This window comes from Terrapene carolina, unplaced genomic scaffold (assembly GCF_002925995.2).
Source record: "Terrapene carolina triunguis isolate 2854851 unplaced genomic scaffold, T_m_triunguis-2.0 Scaffold58, whole genome shotgun sequence".
NCBI lineage: Eukaryota > Metazoa > Chordata > Testudines > Emydidae > Terrapene > Terrapene triunguis.
The window spans coordinates 65,993,106-66,006,831 of NW_020664409.1; positions in this window are offsets into that span (position 1 = coordinate 65,993,106).

Genomic DNA, 13,726 nt, shown 5'->3' on the forward strand with positions numbered 1-13,726 from the left:
TACAGTACAGCCACCACTTCCTTCGTTTGTAATTTTATTTGTGCCCTTAAGTGTGTGCATGTATGATGGTCACCCTCTTGGCTGACTCACTGGAGACTGAACTAGTGACCTTAGGGCCAAACTGTGTTTTTTGATAGATGATCTATTTGCTTATATGACCTCTATTGCAATAGTATCTGAATGCCTCACACATTTAAAACAAAAAATAGCAATAACATCTTCCTTCCCACTCTGTAGACAAAATAGCTTGATTAGTTGACAGAAGTTGTGGTGGGTGAGGGGAAGATGAGGAGACTTAGGGCATGTCTACACTGGAGCTGGAGGTGTAATTTCCTAATCAAGTAGATGTACGTGTGCTAACTCTGATCAAGCTACTACACTGAAAATGGCAGCGTAGCCTGTGCTCATGCAAGCACAGCTAACTGTCCTGACCATATACCTAGGGTTTCAGACAAGATTGTGTTAGGGGCCGCTAACTTGTCCTTCTCCTCACATTGCTTCAGCGATAGCATACTAAAAGTAGCAGTATCTCGATCAGAGCAGCCTGGGTATGTCTATCTGAGCTGGAAGTTACGTCTCCGCTCCAATGTAGACATGGTGTAGTTATGGGAACCTGGGTGACTAAAGAGACTGGCTGATGCATTCTGTACCACTTGGAAATTTTTCAAGGAACTTGAATGCATTGCTATAATTAAGCATGATGGTCACACATGTAGGGGTTACTGTGGCCAGCTTTGTTTTGCACGGAGTGGTTCAAGAGGATTCCAACTGTGGAGCAACTTCACCTGAGGACAGTGTAGAGTTGACCTGAGGACTGTGAACCTGAGGACTGTGGCAGAGGGAGCATTGGAACATCGCATTGAGCACATTGTTTCCCAGCACTCCCCAGAGCATATGGACAGAGTGCATACTGCAGCACACTTGGGAGGTGGGGAGCAGAGGATACAACATGCATTCCCTTCCATGGGCCTTAACGTCTAGTCAACCACTCCCATATTAAAAGAACAAGGAAATAGTCAATGAAATGGAAAGGTTGGAAGTTCAGGACAGAGGGAAGGGGAAATCTTTGGTATAGTAGGCTTAATTAGCCTGTGGAACTCATTGTCACACTACTATTGAAGCTATGAGCTTAGTAGGATTAAAAAAAGATTGGGCTTTTATCTGGATAACAGGAATATCCATACTTAAATAGTAGTCCCTATGAGCTTAACATAGGACTTCTTGCTGCTTTCTGGGGAGCAGCTGGTGGTAGCCCTTTTCAGAGAGGATACTCAACCAGATGGACCACTAATCTGATCCAGTATGGCAATGCTTATGTCTCTTGTCCCTTGGGGATATTAACTCCCCCAAGGGAAGGGGCAGGGAGCATGGTAGTAGGGAGCAGGCCTTCAGGAGAGTGCAGGAACTGAAAGTTTGTCTGCCTCCTGATGAGGGAGGTTAGAAATGGGAAGGGAGGTTCTTAGTAGCCTCCCCCATCAAGCATTCACATAACTTCATCCTCAGTGTTAGTTATAAATCAGTAACCACTGTTGTCAGATGTTTGGCTGCATGTGCTCCTCTGTATCCATCCCAGCTCTGTGCAGGTAGTTGGCACATCAGACCTTGAGCAGACCGCCCAATGAGCACAAGATCTGTTGAAGTACAAAGGCACCTGGCCAGGTTTATTCTCGGCGAAGCATAGCAATAGCGCTTAGCAGACTCTACGAGGATGCTACGACATGTATACCTGTGACAATGGACGCAGCTTGGCTGGCCAAAGACACTCCTTTTGAGACGCAATTTTATACACCAGTACAAACAAGTTACATATTGCCCCTCTGATGTGGTTAGTTACTGCCTTTTGATGTGGGTTCTTACCATCCATTACCTTGTACATGTTGGTTTGATCAAAATATCTCTATCTGCAACACTGTCATCCTGACCTTATCTTTAGGAGGAGGTCAACGTGTTCTCATTACCTTTGGGAAGGGGAATGTTTGTACCATACTTGGTATTGGGGTGTTCTGGTACCATCTTTCTGGAATGTGTTTGCGTGACTGTCCTATGCCTAGCCTTTCTTAGGAATGTGTGTGGTTTTTTGCAATACCAGCCCTGTTCTTGCCAGGTTCTATGACCTTGCAAGCAGGCAGAGCCTGACTTCTGCTAACTTTGCTTCTTTGCTTTATATCAGCAAAGCTTGACCACTACTTTAGTTCAGGCCTTAGGCCTCACACCAGACTTCTCATACAAGGCCTTATGTCTCAGGCTCTCTTTCTACTACAACCACTAGAGTTGAACTGCAAGAACAATAGCTGTAATCACAGGCCAGCTGTTGTGGTCCTTACTCAGCCACAGGGTATGGCCTCAGCTCTTATCCAAGCAAACTACCAGTGAAGTCTGAGAAATGTTTGAATAAGGAAAACAAAACAAATAAACAAACAAAAAATTCCTCAGATTGTAAATTCTTTGGTGCTGAGGAGTTTAGTGATTAGTACAATAGTGCTCTTATCCATGATTTGGGATCCTAGGTACTACCACAATACAGATAATAAAAATCTTTAAAAGGGCCCCGAATTTGTTCCATATAGAAAGGCGAATGAAGAACAATTTCTGACAATTCAGCCGGGGAAAGAGGCTCATGGAAGGAGACAGATGTAAATTGCTTTTTGCAATTTGCTGTAAAATCACTACCTTATTTAATTTTCATGATTCTAGCCAAAATGTGATTTGTTTCCCAAACAGAGCCAAGTTAGTTGCACAACCCTTGTTGCAATCAGAGCTGTTTAGCCAGTGGACTGGACTGCAAAGCAGCAGCCGCATGGATCGTGAAGTAACTTAATATTCGCAATGCATTAATCAGAGAAGAGAAACCTGGCTTACAGTCATCCGTCAGGTGCAAAGAGGGGGAGACCAACCAAAGACAGCATGAGAAATACAGTGGAAATCTAGGAAGCTGATAGACTGCAGACATTCGGGGAGGGGGGAATATCACAGGGAAACACTTTTCTGAACTGTGATTTGTAATGCAAATCATGCAATTTTGAACTTTGGTAACTTTTATTTTAAAATCTATGACTGAATGAAAGCAAAACATGACACCAGGTTACATTCCTTTTTGTATTCTGCATTTGCTGTTGTCACAAGATAAATGTTAAGTAAAAACACCCAGTAGCACCAGTCAAGATTTTGCCCTCATCTTGTCCGGTATTGCACAAAGAAATAGAGATGGTGCCTGTCCTGACAAGCGTATAATTTACAAACTGTCAGTCACATATCTTTTTATATGGTATGTCCAGTTTGATTCACCACCTCATATCAGTCCTTCTTTGGGGTTCTGTAGAGGAATGACAGCTTCAGCTTCTAGTCTCAGCTCCACAGGGACTTGCCCGAGGGAAGTATGAATCAGTGCACTACCTGGATCTTTGTCCTCTCCATTCCCTGACCCCTAGTTTATGTTGTGCCAGCCAGCTATGCCAACTTTAAGGGTTTGTGGTAATTTGTTATACCCTTGGACTGGAACCAGAACCATGACTAAACATATGAATGCATCACATGTCTCTACTGCACTTGGAATAACATTAGACAACTTGAGTGAGTATCTGTCTTCCTCAAAGTGTGTATGTCATCAAGCACATGTGAGCGAATTAATACGAGTGGAAGAGAAAAGGGGAAGAAAGAAAATGTGCTTGAATGTATAACAAAACTCTTACATATACATTTTCTGGAATGTTATATAGAAGATTAATTTTACTAATCCAAAAAGTAAGCAATAATTTCAATTGGATACAGTCTACTTTCCATGTACAGATACTTTATTTGAGCTGCAGATGAATAAAGATACTACAAATGTTGATAAACAAGTTTTCTCATGCATCTCTCACAATCTGCTATTGCAGGAATGGTTGAGATACCTGGGACCATTTGTCACTTAGAAGAAAGATTGAAATATGAAGAGGGATTTCTTTAACATGCACACCTTATCAGCAGCAATGTGGAGGCAGAAGCAGAAAATTGTGCTTGAAAGTTGTATTTGTTTAAATTACAGTCTCTTTCCCCCATTGTTAATGCTCCATAGTGAATTAAAACTAAGATTCACTGACACCAGTTTTTAAATGTTTCAACAAATCCATTACATGGATTTTTTTTAAACCTACTAGTTCTGCACTTGTGTTTTTTACTCATACTTTCAATGGGATGGAATTCCAGGGTTAGTGACTTTCTGGATGTGAGTGTACAGGATTTTCCCAATACCAAAGGAGCAGAGTTTACCCCCGAACCAGTGATAGCCAGTGGGAAGGGCTATTTATTCAAAGACACGTGCCTCCATGCTGCTGCCATGCTTTTTAGAACCCTAGCTCCACGGCAGAGGCCTCCTGCTAAGAGCTCCCCTGAGGGTTACTGTAAACATGCGGGACTCACTGCTGCAGCACCTCCTGCTGGTTGTCTCGGGGAATTAGCTCCTCCAGCCTCCAGAGCCCCCTCTGCAGGCCAGTGTCCCGCTGCCGCTGGCCCCCATGTCCCTCCCAGGACCCAGTGCCCTTTGTCTTTGGGCGCTGCCCCCTGGCAATACCCCTGCAGTCTTAGGGTGTCCCCACCCAGGGGAACCCCCAAACCTCTATCCCCGCCTTGCCTCAGTCGTGGGCTACTGCCAGTCACCAACTAGCCCCCATTCCCTGGGGCAGACTGCAGTATAAGCCACTCATCACTGGCAAGGAGGGTTTGGGCCTGCTGCCTCTGCCTACCCGTGGGCTGCCCTCTGCAACCCCCGGTACCCGTTGGCCTTCTGTTAGGCCGCAGCCTGGGACATTCCAGGCTGGAGCTTCCCCAGCTCCTCTGCCTTTCCCCAGCCCTGCTTCACTCGGGTACTCTGCCCAGGTCCCTGCAGCCAGGTCTGTCTCCCTCTACAGCTAGAGAGATACTGCTTGCTCCTGGCCCACTGCCCTCTTATAAGGGCCAGCGGGGCCCTTATTAATCCAGCTACAGCTGTGGCTACTTCCCAATCAGCCCAGCTTTCAGAGCTGCAGCCCTCTCCAGGGCTGCTTTTGCCACTGCAGCCCTCTTTCAGGGCTGATTTCAAGCCCTTCAAGCCAGGAGCGGGTGACCACCCCACTTCAGTTACTATCTCTGGAATTTGTCCTCAGGGTGAGGGATAGGTTTTCCTGCATGGTTAGCCCTGAGTTGTTCTGTGCGTCTGGTGGGGTGATGGTGTCAATGAGAAGCATCTCCCCAGGTTCACCCCCTCTCATTCTCAGGCTGTCCATCCAGAACTGTGGAGCACATGTGGCAGAACTTCTCATGTTAAAAGGAAAGTGCTGTGGAGCCTACCCACACAGGATAGCTTGAGCCATTGCTCAGCCCTATTCACAAAAGCAGAGAGTATCATGGGACCTTAAAATATTTCCTCAATACTGTATATGGAAAACACATGCATTAGTAATTAGTTTCTTATATTTGTTTGTTAATCACTTACCTTTTTATATGCTATTTTTTCCCAAGCTCTGTTTGGATATTACTATAGGGCCTGAAACTGCAATGCTGAGCTTCCTCAAACACCACAGAATCGAGCATGCTAGTCAATCAGAAAAGACTCAAACACCTCACAAGATGGAGCACAGAGGGGCTGATTCCTGCTGCTATAGTGGGAGGAAGCCCCACAATAGGACAAGGGTGAAGTCTCCTCATGATGAAGGAGCAACATAGGGCTAAAATTATGCAGGTTCTACACAGGGTCTGATGGAGAAGGTGTGCTGGGGGATGATCAGGACAGGAGGACTCAAGCCCATAGCACTCTGGAGCTTCTGGGATGGGGAGCTGTAAGAAGTCTCCATAAGCCAGAGTAGCCCCAGGGTTCTGTGCCCCTTTTGGGCTGCCTGTACTGTGCTTCTCAGGAAGTGCAGGTGCAAAATCTGCCCTGTAGTTTTCAAGCTAATCTCCAAGTTTAGAGTACATTTAAGGCCAAAGGGAAATTGCATTTTGCAGTAGTATACACCTCTCATTACATACTATGAGGCCTGTCATCTCAATACTCGGGAAATTATGCACATAAATCTGTACACATTCTGAACAGACTAGACCCCTGTATTAGCAATTCACTGGTATTCAATTTCATAGACAAAAGGGGAAAAAAAGAATATTAAAGTCATGCTGCATGTGACACTTATATTGCTCCCAGGCAACTGCAAAACTACATGTTCTTATCTGCAGCTTTTATTACTTTGCTGAAAGGTTAGTTTTGGCATTTGCTGAAATATTCTGTTTGCTTAGCCAAGTGTGGCTTCAAAAAAAGGATTAAATCAAAACTGACATTTTGTCTACAAAACTAAGTCATACAATGCATCATTTTGTTTCTGTACTTTATCACAAAAAAACTGCACGTAAGTAGCATTAAGGTTTTGTTATACAGATTGACTAAAGCATGAAAATCCAAAGGTAAGAACGATGTGCCATAATTAACTTTTTTCCGGTGTGCCTAGGTGTTGCAGTATATGGTACACAACACCACAGATCAGTCTTTATTCCTTGCAGTGCACAATATTTTTAGAAGGTAAAACAGGAGCGATTTGATTATATAAACCACTGCTGTGTACTGAAGGTATGTGTATGCAGTTTTATAACCATTTATACAGATATGCATCAATGGACTTGCTGAAGGGTCGATTATTGACCAATCAAGATGAAGCAGAAGAGAAGACTCCTGTACCTATAGAACCTGAATGGGATTACTTCTTCACTGTACCTGAACTCTGCTCCAGCTCAATGGAGGATCAAGCCCATTTAGGTTCAGGCTCCTCTGTAGAAAATGGAGACTGATGAAGAGCTCACCACAGTTCCCTGATTCTTTGTCACCCGGCCCTGGAGTAGGTTAGAATTGCTCTCATGCAGCTTTGACTCAATTTGTGTTGCTGCCATAAGGTCTCTCACAGACCTTTCATTCTCAGAGAATGGGGTAAAACTGCTCTGTTACTCTCTCATCCATCTCTGCTCCTGACAACCCCCCGCCTCCCCTTATGAGGGAGGAATTCTTCAGGAATAATCCCAGTCATTTTTAAATTTGCTTAGTGACACGGTAAACTTGGCAGACTGGAGACTCTGGCCCAGATATGCTTCTTATATGACTTAAACTCAATACTACTCTTTAGAAAAGATTGTATACAAGTGAAATCCAAAGCTATCTCCAGGTTTAGCTAAAAGTCTGATTCCATGAATATAACCATTTTAACTTCCCACCCATTCTCTAAATTGACTCTTCCAAGTAACACCATTTCCTGTGACTATATATTTAAAAAACTACAAATCCCAGCCAGGGGAAAGATACATGGGGAGGGGGGAGTAAAGTTAGAAGTGATGTGCATGGTGTTAAAAGTTACATATCAGGAAATGGGAGTCAATATGTGTTAGGGAGTCAGAGTCTGAGGTGTAATTAACACGCCAAGGAACCAGAAAATAGTGTGTTTTATGCCAATTTAAACTGGCTACATATGGCTCCACTTGTGGCATCTGCAGAACATTGGATGCGGGGTGGAAGATGAGAAGGTAAAATACTGTAAAGGCATGGATGATATAGAAGTAAAAGGGGGACTGGATCTTTTTGTCATAGGTCAAATGATAGACACTTCCTATGTATCGGCTAGAAACCATTGTGATTCTGGCAGGCCAGATGCCTGATCTTGCCCAAGCTGCAGACATTAGATAAGAACTGACAACCTTGTAGCTGGAGACAGACCAGGTCACCTGAGTTGGGTTTTTTTGCTCAAAATACAGTAGAACCTCAGAGTTACAAACACCACGGGAATGGAAGTTGTTCGTAACTCTGAACAAAACATAATGGCTGTTCTTTCAAAAGTTTACAATTGAACATTGACTTAATACAGCTTTCAAACTTTACTATGCTGAAGAAAAATGCTGCTTTCCTTGTATTTTTTTAATAGTTTATGTTTTAACACTGTACTGTACTGTACTTGCGTTCTTTAGTTTGTCTCTGCTGCTCCCTGATTGCATACTTCCTGTTTCAAATGAGGTATGTGGTTAACTGGTCAGTTCTTAATTCTGGTGTTCATAATCTTGAGGTTCTACTGTAGTATCAGTCTTATAAAAATGTATTTAGTGTTTAGACTCTGAGATTCTTGTAAGTTGCTGCATGCATTAATTTTACTTGTAATGTCTGTATTCCATGCTATAAGGAAATATGTAAGTTTTGCTTTATAACTTTGAAAATGTTTGCTGTAAACTCAGGCATGGGAATCATTCCCTCCCCTGCCCATCCAGAAGAACTATCAAAATCAGATGGGACATCAAGAATCATTGCAGTACAGAGGATTAGTTTAATGGCTATTTGCAAGAAAGCTCATCCTGTGGGCTTGGAAGCAGAATGAAGGAAATAAAGCCACAGGAAAATTTTCTATCTCTTTCATCATTTGAACTCTGGAAGGCCAGAGACTCTAAACTGAAGCCAGAGATCCCCAGGAACTGCCTCCCGGATCTGCCCTGAAAGACACTTTTTGAATTAACAGATCAGTATAACTTTGTCACTCTTAAGGTTTAGCTGGTAACTCATTTCTGTGTATGTTTGCTTGCTTAAAAACTCATTTATTAACTTGGAAAAAGAAACCTCTAGATAGTCTATTATAGCATTGACTACAGACATTGTCTTTGGTGTAAGATCTAGAATTCCATTTGATCTGGGGTGAATTAGTTATTACAAAGAGACCAGCAGTGAACAGCCAACACAATTCTTCCCTGGGGTACGAAAAATGGAGTCTCTACAGAGAGAAAAAGTTCTGAATACTTCAGTTCTCTGAAAAATGAATGTGCTCTAACAGTAAGCTTGAGAACAGACAGGTCAGTTGGGCAATTTGCAAATATCTTATAGATGTTACATAGCATCATAGAAATGTAGGGTTGGAAGAAACCTTGAAAGGTCTTTTAGTCCAGCCCCTTGGGCTGAGGCAGGACCAAGTAAACAACCTGTCAGGGATGGTCTAGGTTTATGCAACCCAATGAACCCACTCCAATTAAAGTGATTCCACAGACTCCCTTGGAAGCCTATTTGAGAACTTATCTACTACTACAGTTAGAAAGTTTTTTCCATAATATCTAAGGTTAAATCTCCTTTTCTGCAGATTAAGCCAATTACTATTGTCCTACCTTCAGTGGACAAGGAGAACAATTGATCACTGTCCCCTTTATGACAGCCTTTAACATATCTGAAGACTGTTATCAGGTCCCCTCTCCCCCAGTCTTGTTTTCTCAAGACTAAACATGCCCAGTTTTTAAAATTTTTTGCATCAGGTTTTCTAAACCTTTTATCATCAGTAGTCTAGGGGTCTATGGTCAAATGTTGGCCCTGACCCTTAAGCTTCTGCCCACATGTCCACCATAAGCCATCCCCCCAGAGTATTACTTCTGGGGTCAAGGTTGGCACATTAACAGAAGCAAGGTGTGGCATGTGACCCCCTCTAAGAACTCCTCCCACTGCCCTCTACCAAATTGAATGGATTTCAGCCCCCTAGAACTTCCCTGAGAGGGGGTTTGACTAATCAGGGCAAGTTCTGAGGCAGGGTGACCTGTCTGCAAAAAGGCCATGGGACACCTCTAAACTCCTCCCACCACCCTCAACCAATTGGTGTGGGTTTCACCCATAGACTCTTCTAGAAGGTAAATGTGTATCAATCAGAATAGGAATAGCACGAGGGTCTAGGCTGGAATCCTCAATCTCTCTGGAGCTTAATGGTAGGCCAGTTGTAACCCCATCCCCAGAGGCCCCATTGCTGTATGGAAGAGGCCATCTTGTTTCAGGAGCCTGTTTTTTCTGAAATCATGGGAACGTTGAGGGGAAACATGGCATCCTTCATCACCCCCCATGAGAACTACAAAATTCATTTTAGCTCCGATGGTACTTGGTCACCTGCAGAGAAAGTGCAACATCAGTGACGGTTCTGAGGAGGCGGGAGCTGCCAAGGGTAGCCCTTTGGCCCAGCTGTTGATGGATATGCCTGAACCTGACCCTGAGACCCAAACACTCATGAGGCAGACTGATGAGCTTGATGCCCGGTCGGTGTCCACCCCCATGGAGGAAGGTGACAAGACACGTCTGCTAGGAGCAGGGCATAACTGCCAAACCCCCAGAAACACCAAAGAACTCTGACTCTGTTGCTCAGGAGGGGTTGAATAACATGACTAGGCGTTTAAGAAAAATGCATTAATATCACCAAATAAACTGGGCCAGAATAAAAAACATCTCTCCATGGAAAGATAAAGGGGCTTTGTGTACAAAGGCTTGATGGTTAATGGTTCTAACATGCTCAACTTAGTCAGGGCTTTCACCCAGACCCACTCCATTCCTAGCAGCTGCACACCTAAAGGTTGGGATGTGTTTATGAATGCCACGGTGGAGCTGAATGTACCATCTTCCATCATGGGCAACACAGTCAACAGATGTTTTGGAATGCCTGATGGCTTCGACCATCGACACTGTGGTTGATCAAGCAATAATATAACTATCCATTTTTTTGTTTCTTAAAAAGCAAAAATTGGCTTAAAGACCCAACTGTCTCAGTGTGTAATGTTTTTCATGCTTAAAGATGGTAATGCTTAGCTTTAAATAAAACATGTCTATATTTTTCAAAAAGATTTACTATCTATATATACTGCCTCTGAATTGGCTGTTGTAAAAACAAACAAAAACCTCCAACCAGACAGCAGTTGTCTTTAAACCCCCATAGGTGGGAGGTTATTGAGAAACATGATTATGAAAGTCATTGCAAGATAAACACATCTGGACTTGTTGTAACATGTTTTTGAGTGAGCCTAGACACACCTGAGATTTCACGTCTTTCTTTCTTTTTTTTTTTTTTTACACAAAATTCATCACCATCTGGTGATTTTGCACTAAGTTGTTTAAAATAAAGTTTTAAAATCTGGCCAAAATATAAAACCTTGCTACAGTGATGTAAGAAAAGCATGAAGTAACAGCCACAGGTGACAGACCGGGGATCTTGTAACTGTTTAATGTGAAACATTATTGGTGGCATTTTTGTTTAAAAAATTCATAATGCTTCTAGGAAAACATGCTGTTTGAGGGGGTACAAGCTGGTTCATTCTTCCATTTTGTTCTTATCCAGGGTCTTCTCTTGAGATCTGTGTCTCAGGTCAGGCATGAGCAAAAACAGCTGATTTTTACCCTTCACAGGGCTACTGACATGTAGGATCTCAAGAAAAGTGTAATTGAGCTGTTGAGAGATTTTCTGAGAAACAGCTGTACATCTGCTGTACCACCACTTTTATAGTCCATTTACCTGAGCAACTTCTTCTCTGGAAAATCTCAGGCACCTTCCTCCTTGGACATGGATGCTGGGTGGCCATCACAACCATCAGTCTGTCTCACAAGTGCTTGAGTCTTAGATTCAGGTTCTGGCATATCCATCAATGGCTGAGCCAAAAGGCTGCCCTCAGCAACTCCCTCCTCAGAACGGTTGCCAACGTAGTGCTTTCTCCAAAGGTGACCGAGTGCCCTCAGGGCTAAAATGAACTCTGTAGTTCTCACATGGGTGATGAAGGAGGCCATGTTTCCCCTCCGCATTTCCATGATTTCTGAAAAATAGCCTCTTGAAACAAGACAACCTCTGCCATACAGCAATGAGGCTTTTGGGGGTAGTGCTGCTGATCAGCCAACTGCTGAGCTCTAGATATCAAGGGTTCCGGCCTAGACACTTGTGCTATATCTATTCTGATTGGTATGTGTTTCCCTTCCATGAGGGCCTACAGAAGTGACATCAAAGCCAATTCATAGAGAGTGGTGGGAGGAGTTCTTAGAGAGATCATACCACCTTCTTGCGGATGGATCACCCTGGAACTTTCCCTGATTGGTCAGACCTACTCTTGGGGAGGGCCTGTGGGGCTGAAACACACTCCAATTGGTAGCGGGTGGTGGGAGGAGGTCTTAGAGGAGTCACGTGGCATCCCTTGCTTCCGGTCATGTGCCAGTCTCAACCCCAGAAGTAATACCCCAAGGGAAGTGCCTATGGGGTCAGGTGCAGTGGGGCCTTAGGGCTCAGGGAAAGGGTCAACAGTCAACCCGTAGACTACAATCATTATTTTTTTGTTGCTCTCTTCAGGATTCACTCAAGTTTATCCATGTCTTAAAGTTTGGTGGCCAGAACTGGACACACTACTCCAGCTGAGGCCTCTCCAGTGCCAAGTAGAGAGGGACAATTACCTCCTGTATCTTATATACATATACTCCTACTAATACACCCCAGAATTACATGTCTTTTTCACAGATGGATCACATTTACTCTTTCAATTTGCGATCCAATATAACCCCAGATCCTTTTCCGCAGTGCTACCACCTAGCCAGTTTTTTCCCATTTTATAGTTAGGAAAACAAATCAAATAAACAATTGCAAAGTACTACACTTATCTTTATTGAACTTCATCTTGTTCATTTCAGACCAGTTTTCTAACTTGTCAGGGTCATTCTGAATTCTAATCCCATCATCCAAAGTGCTTGCAAACCCTCCCAGTTTGGTGTCATCCACAAAAATTGTATAAGCATACTCTCCACTCCATCATCCAAGTCATTAGTGAAAATATTAAATAGTACTGGAGCCAGGACTAACCCCTGTGGGACTCTGCTAGATACACTTTCCAGTTTGATAGCAAACTATTGATAACTACTCTGACTATGGTCTTTCAACCAGTCATGCACCCAACTTGTAACTTCATCTGGACCGCATTCCCCTAGCTTACTTATGTGAAACTGTGCCAAAAGCCTTACTAAAATCAAGATGTAGCATGTCTACCGCTTCCCCTTATCCACTAGGCCAGTAACACTATCAAAGAAGGAAATGAGGTGGTTTGGAATGATTTGTTCATGAGAAATCCATACTGGCTATTCCTTATACCCCTGTGATCCTCTAGATGCTTGCAAATTGATTGTTTAGTAGTTGATTGTTCCAGTATCTTTCCAGCTATCAAAGTTAGTCTGATTGCTCTATAGTTTCCCTATTCCTCTCCATTCCCCATGTTAAAGACAGATATGCTTGCCCTTCTCCATTCCTCTGGGACCTTACCCCTTTTCCAGAGTTTTAAAGATAATTGCTAATGGTTCTGAGATTGCTTCAGCTAGTTCCTTAAATACCCTAGGATGAATTTCATCAGGCCTTGCTATATTGAATACATCCAACTTATCTAAATAGTATTTAACTTGTTCTTTCCTTATTGTAGCTTGCATTCCTTTCCATTGTTAATATTAATCATGCTGAATATCTGGTCACTATCAACCTTTTTATTGAAGACAGAAGCAAAATACCCTTCTTGAGGTACTCGGTTATTAGCTGTCCTTCCTGACTAAGTAGAAGACTTACACTTTCCTTTGTCTTCTCTTGCTCCTAATATATTTAAAAAAAAATCTCTTACTTTGCATCCGAAGAAGTGGGTTGTAGCCCACGAAAGCTTATGCTCTAATAAATTTGTTAGTCTCTAAGGTGCCATAAGTACTCCTGTTCTTTTTGCGGATACAGACTAACACGGCTGCTACTCTGAAACCTCTTACTTTTTATGTCCCTTGGTAGGTGCAACTCATTTTGTCTCTTAGCTTTTCTAACTTTGTCCCTACCTGTTTGTGGTATTCTTTTGAACTCCTCCTTAGCAATTCATCCATGTTCCCACTTTTTGAAGAACTCCTTTTTGATTTCCAGGTCATTAAGGAGCTCTTGATGGAGTCATACTGGCCTCTTGCTATTCTTCC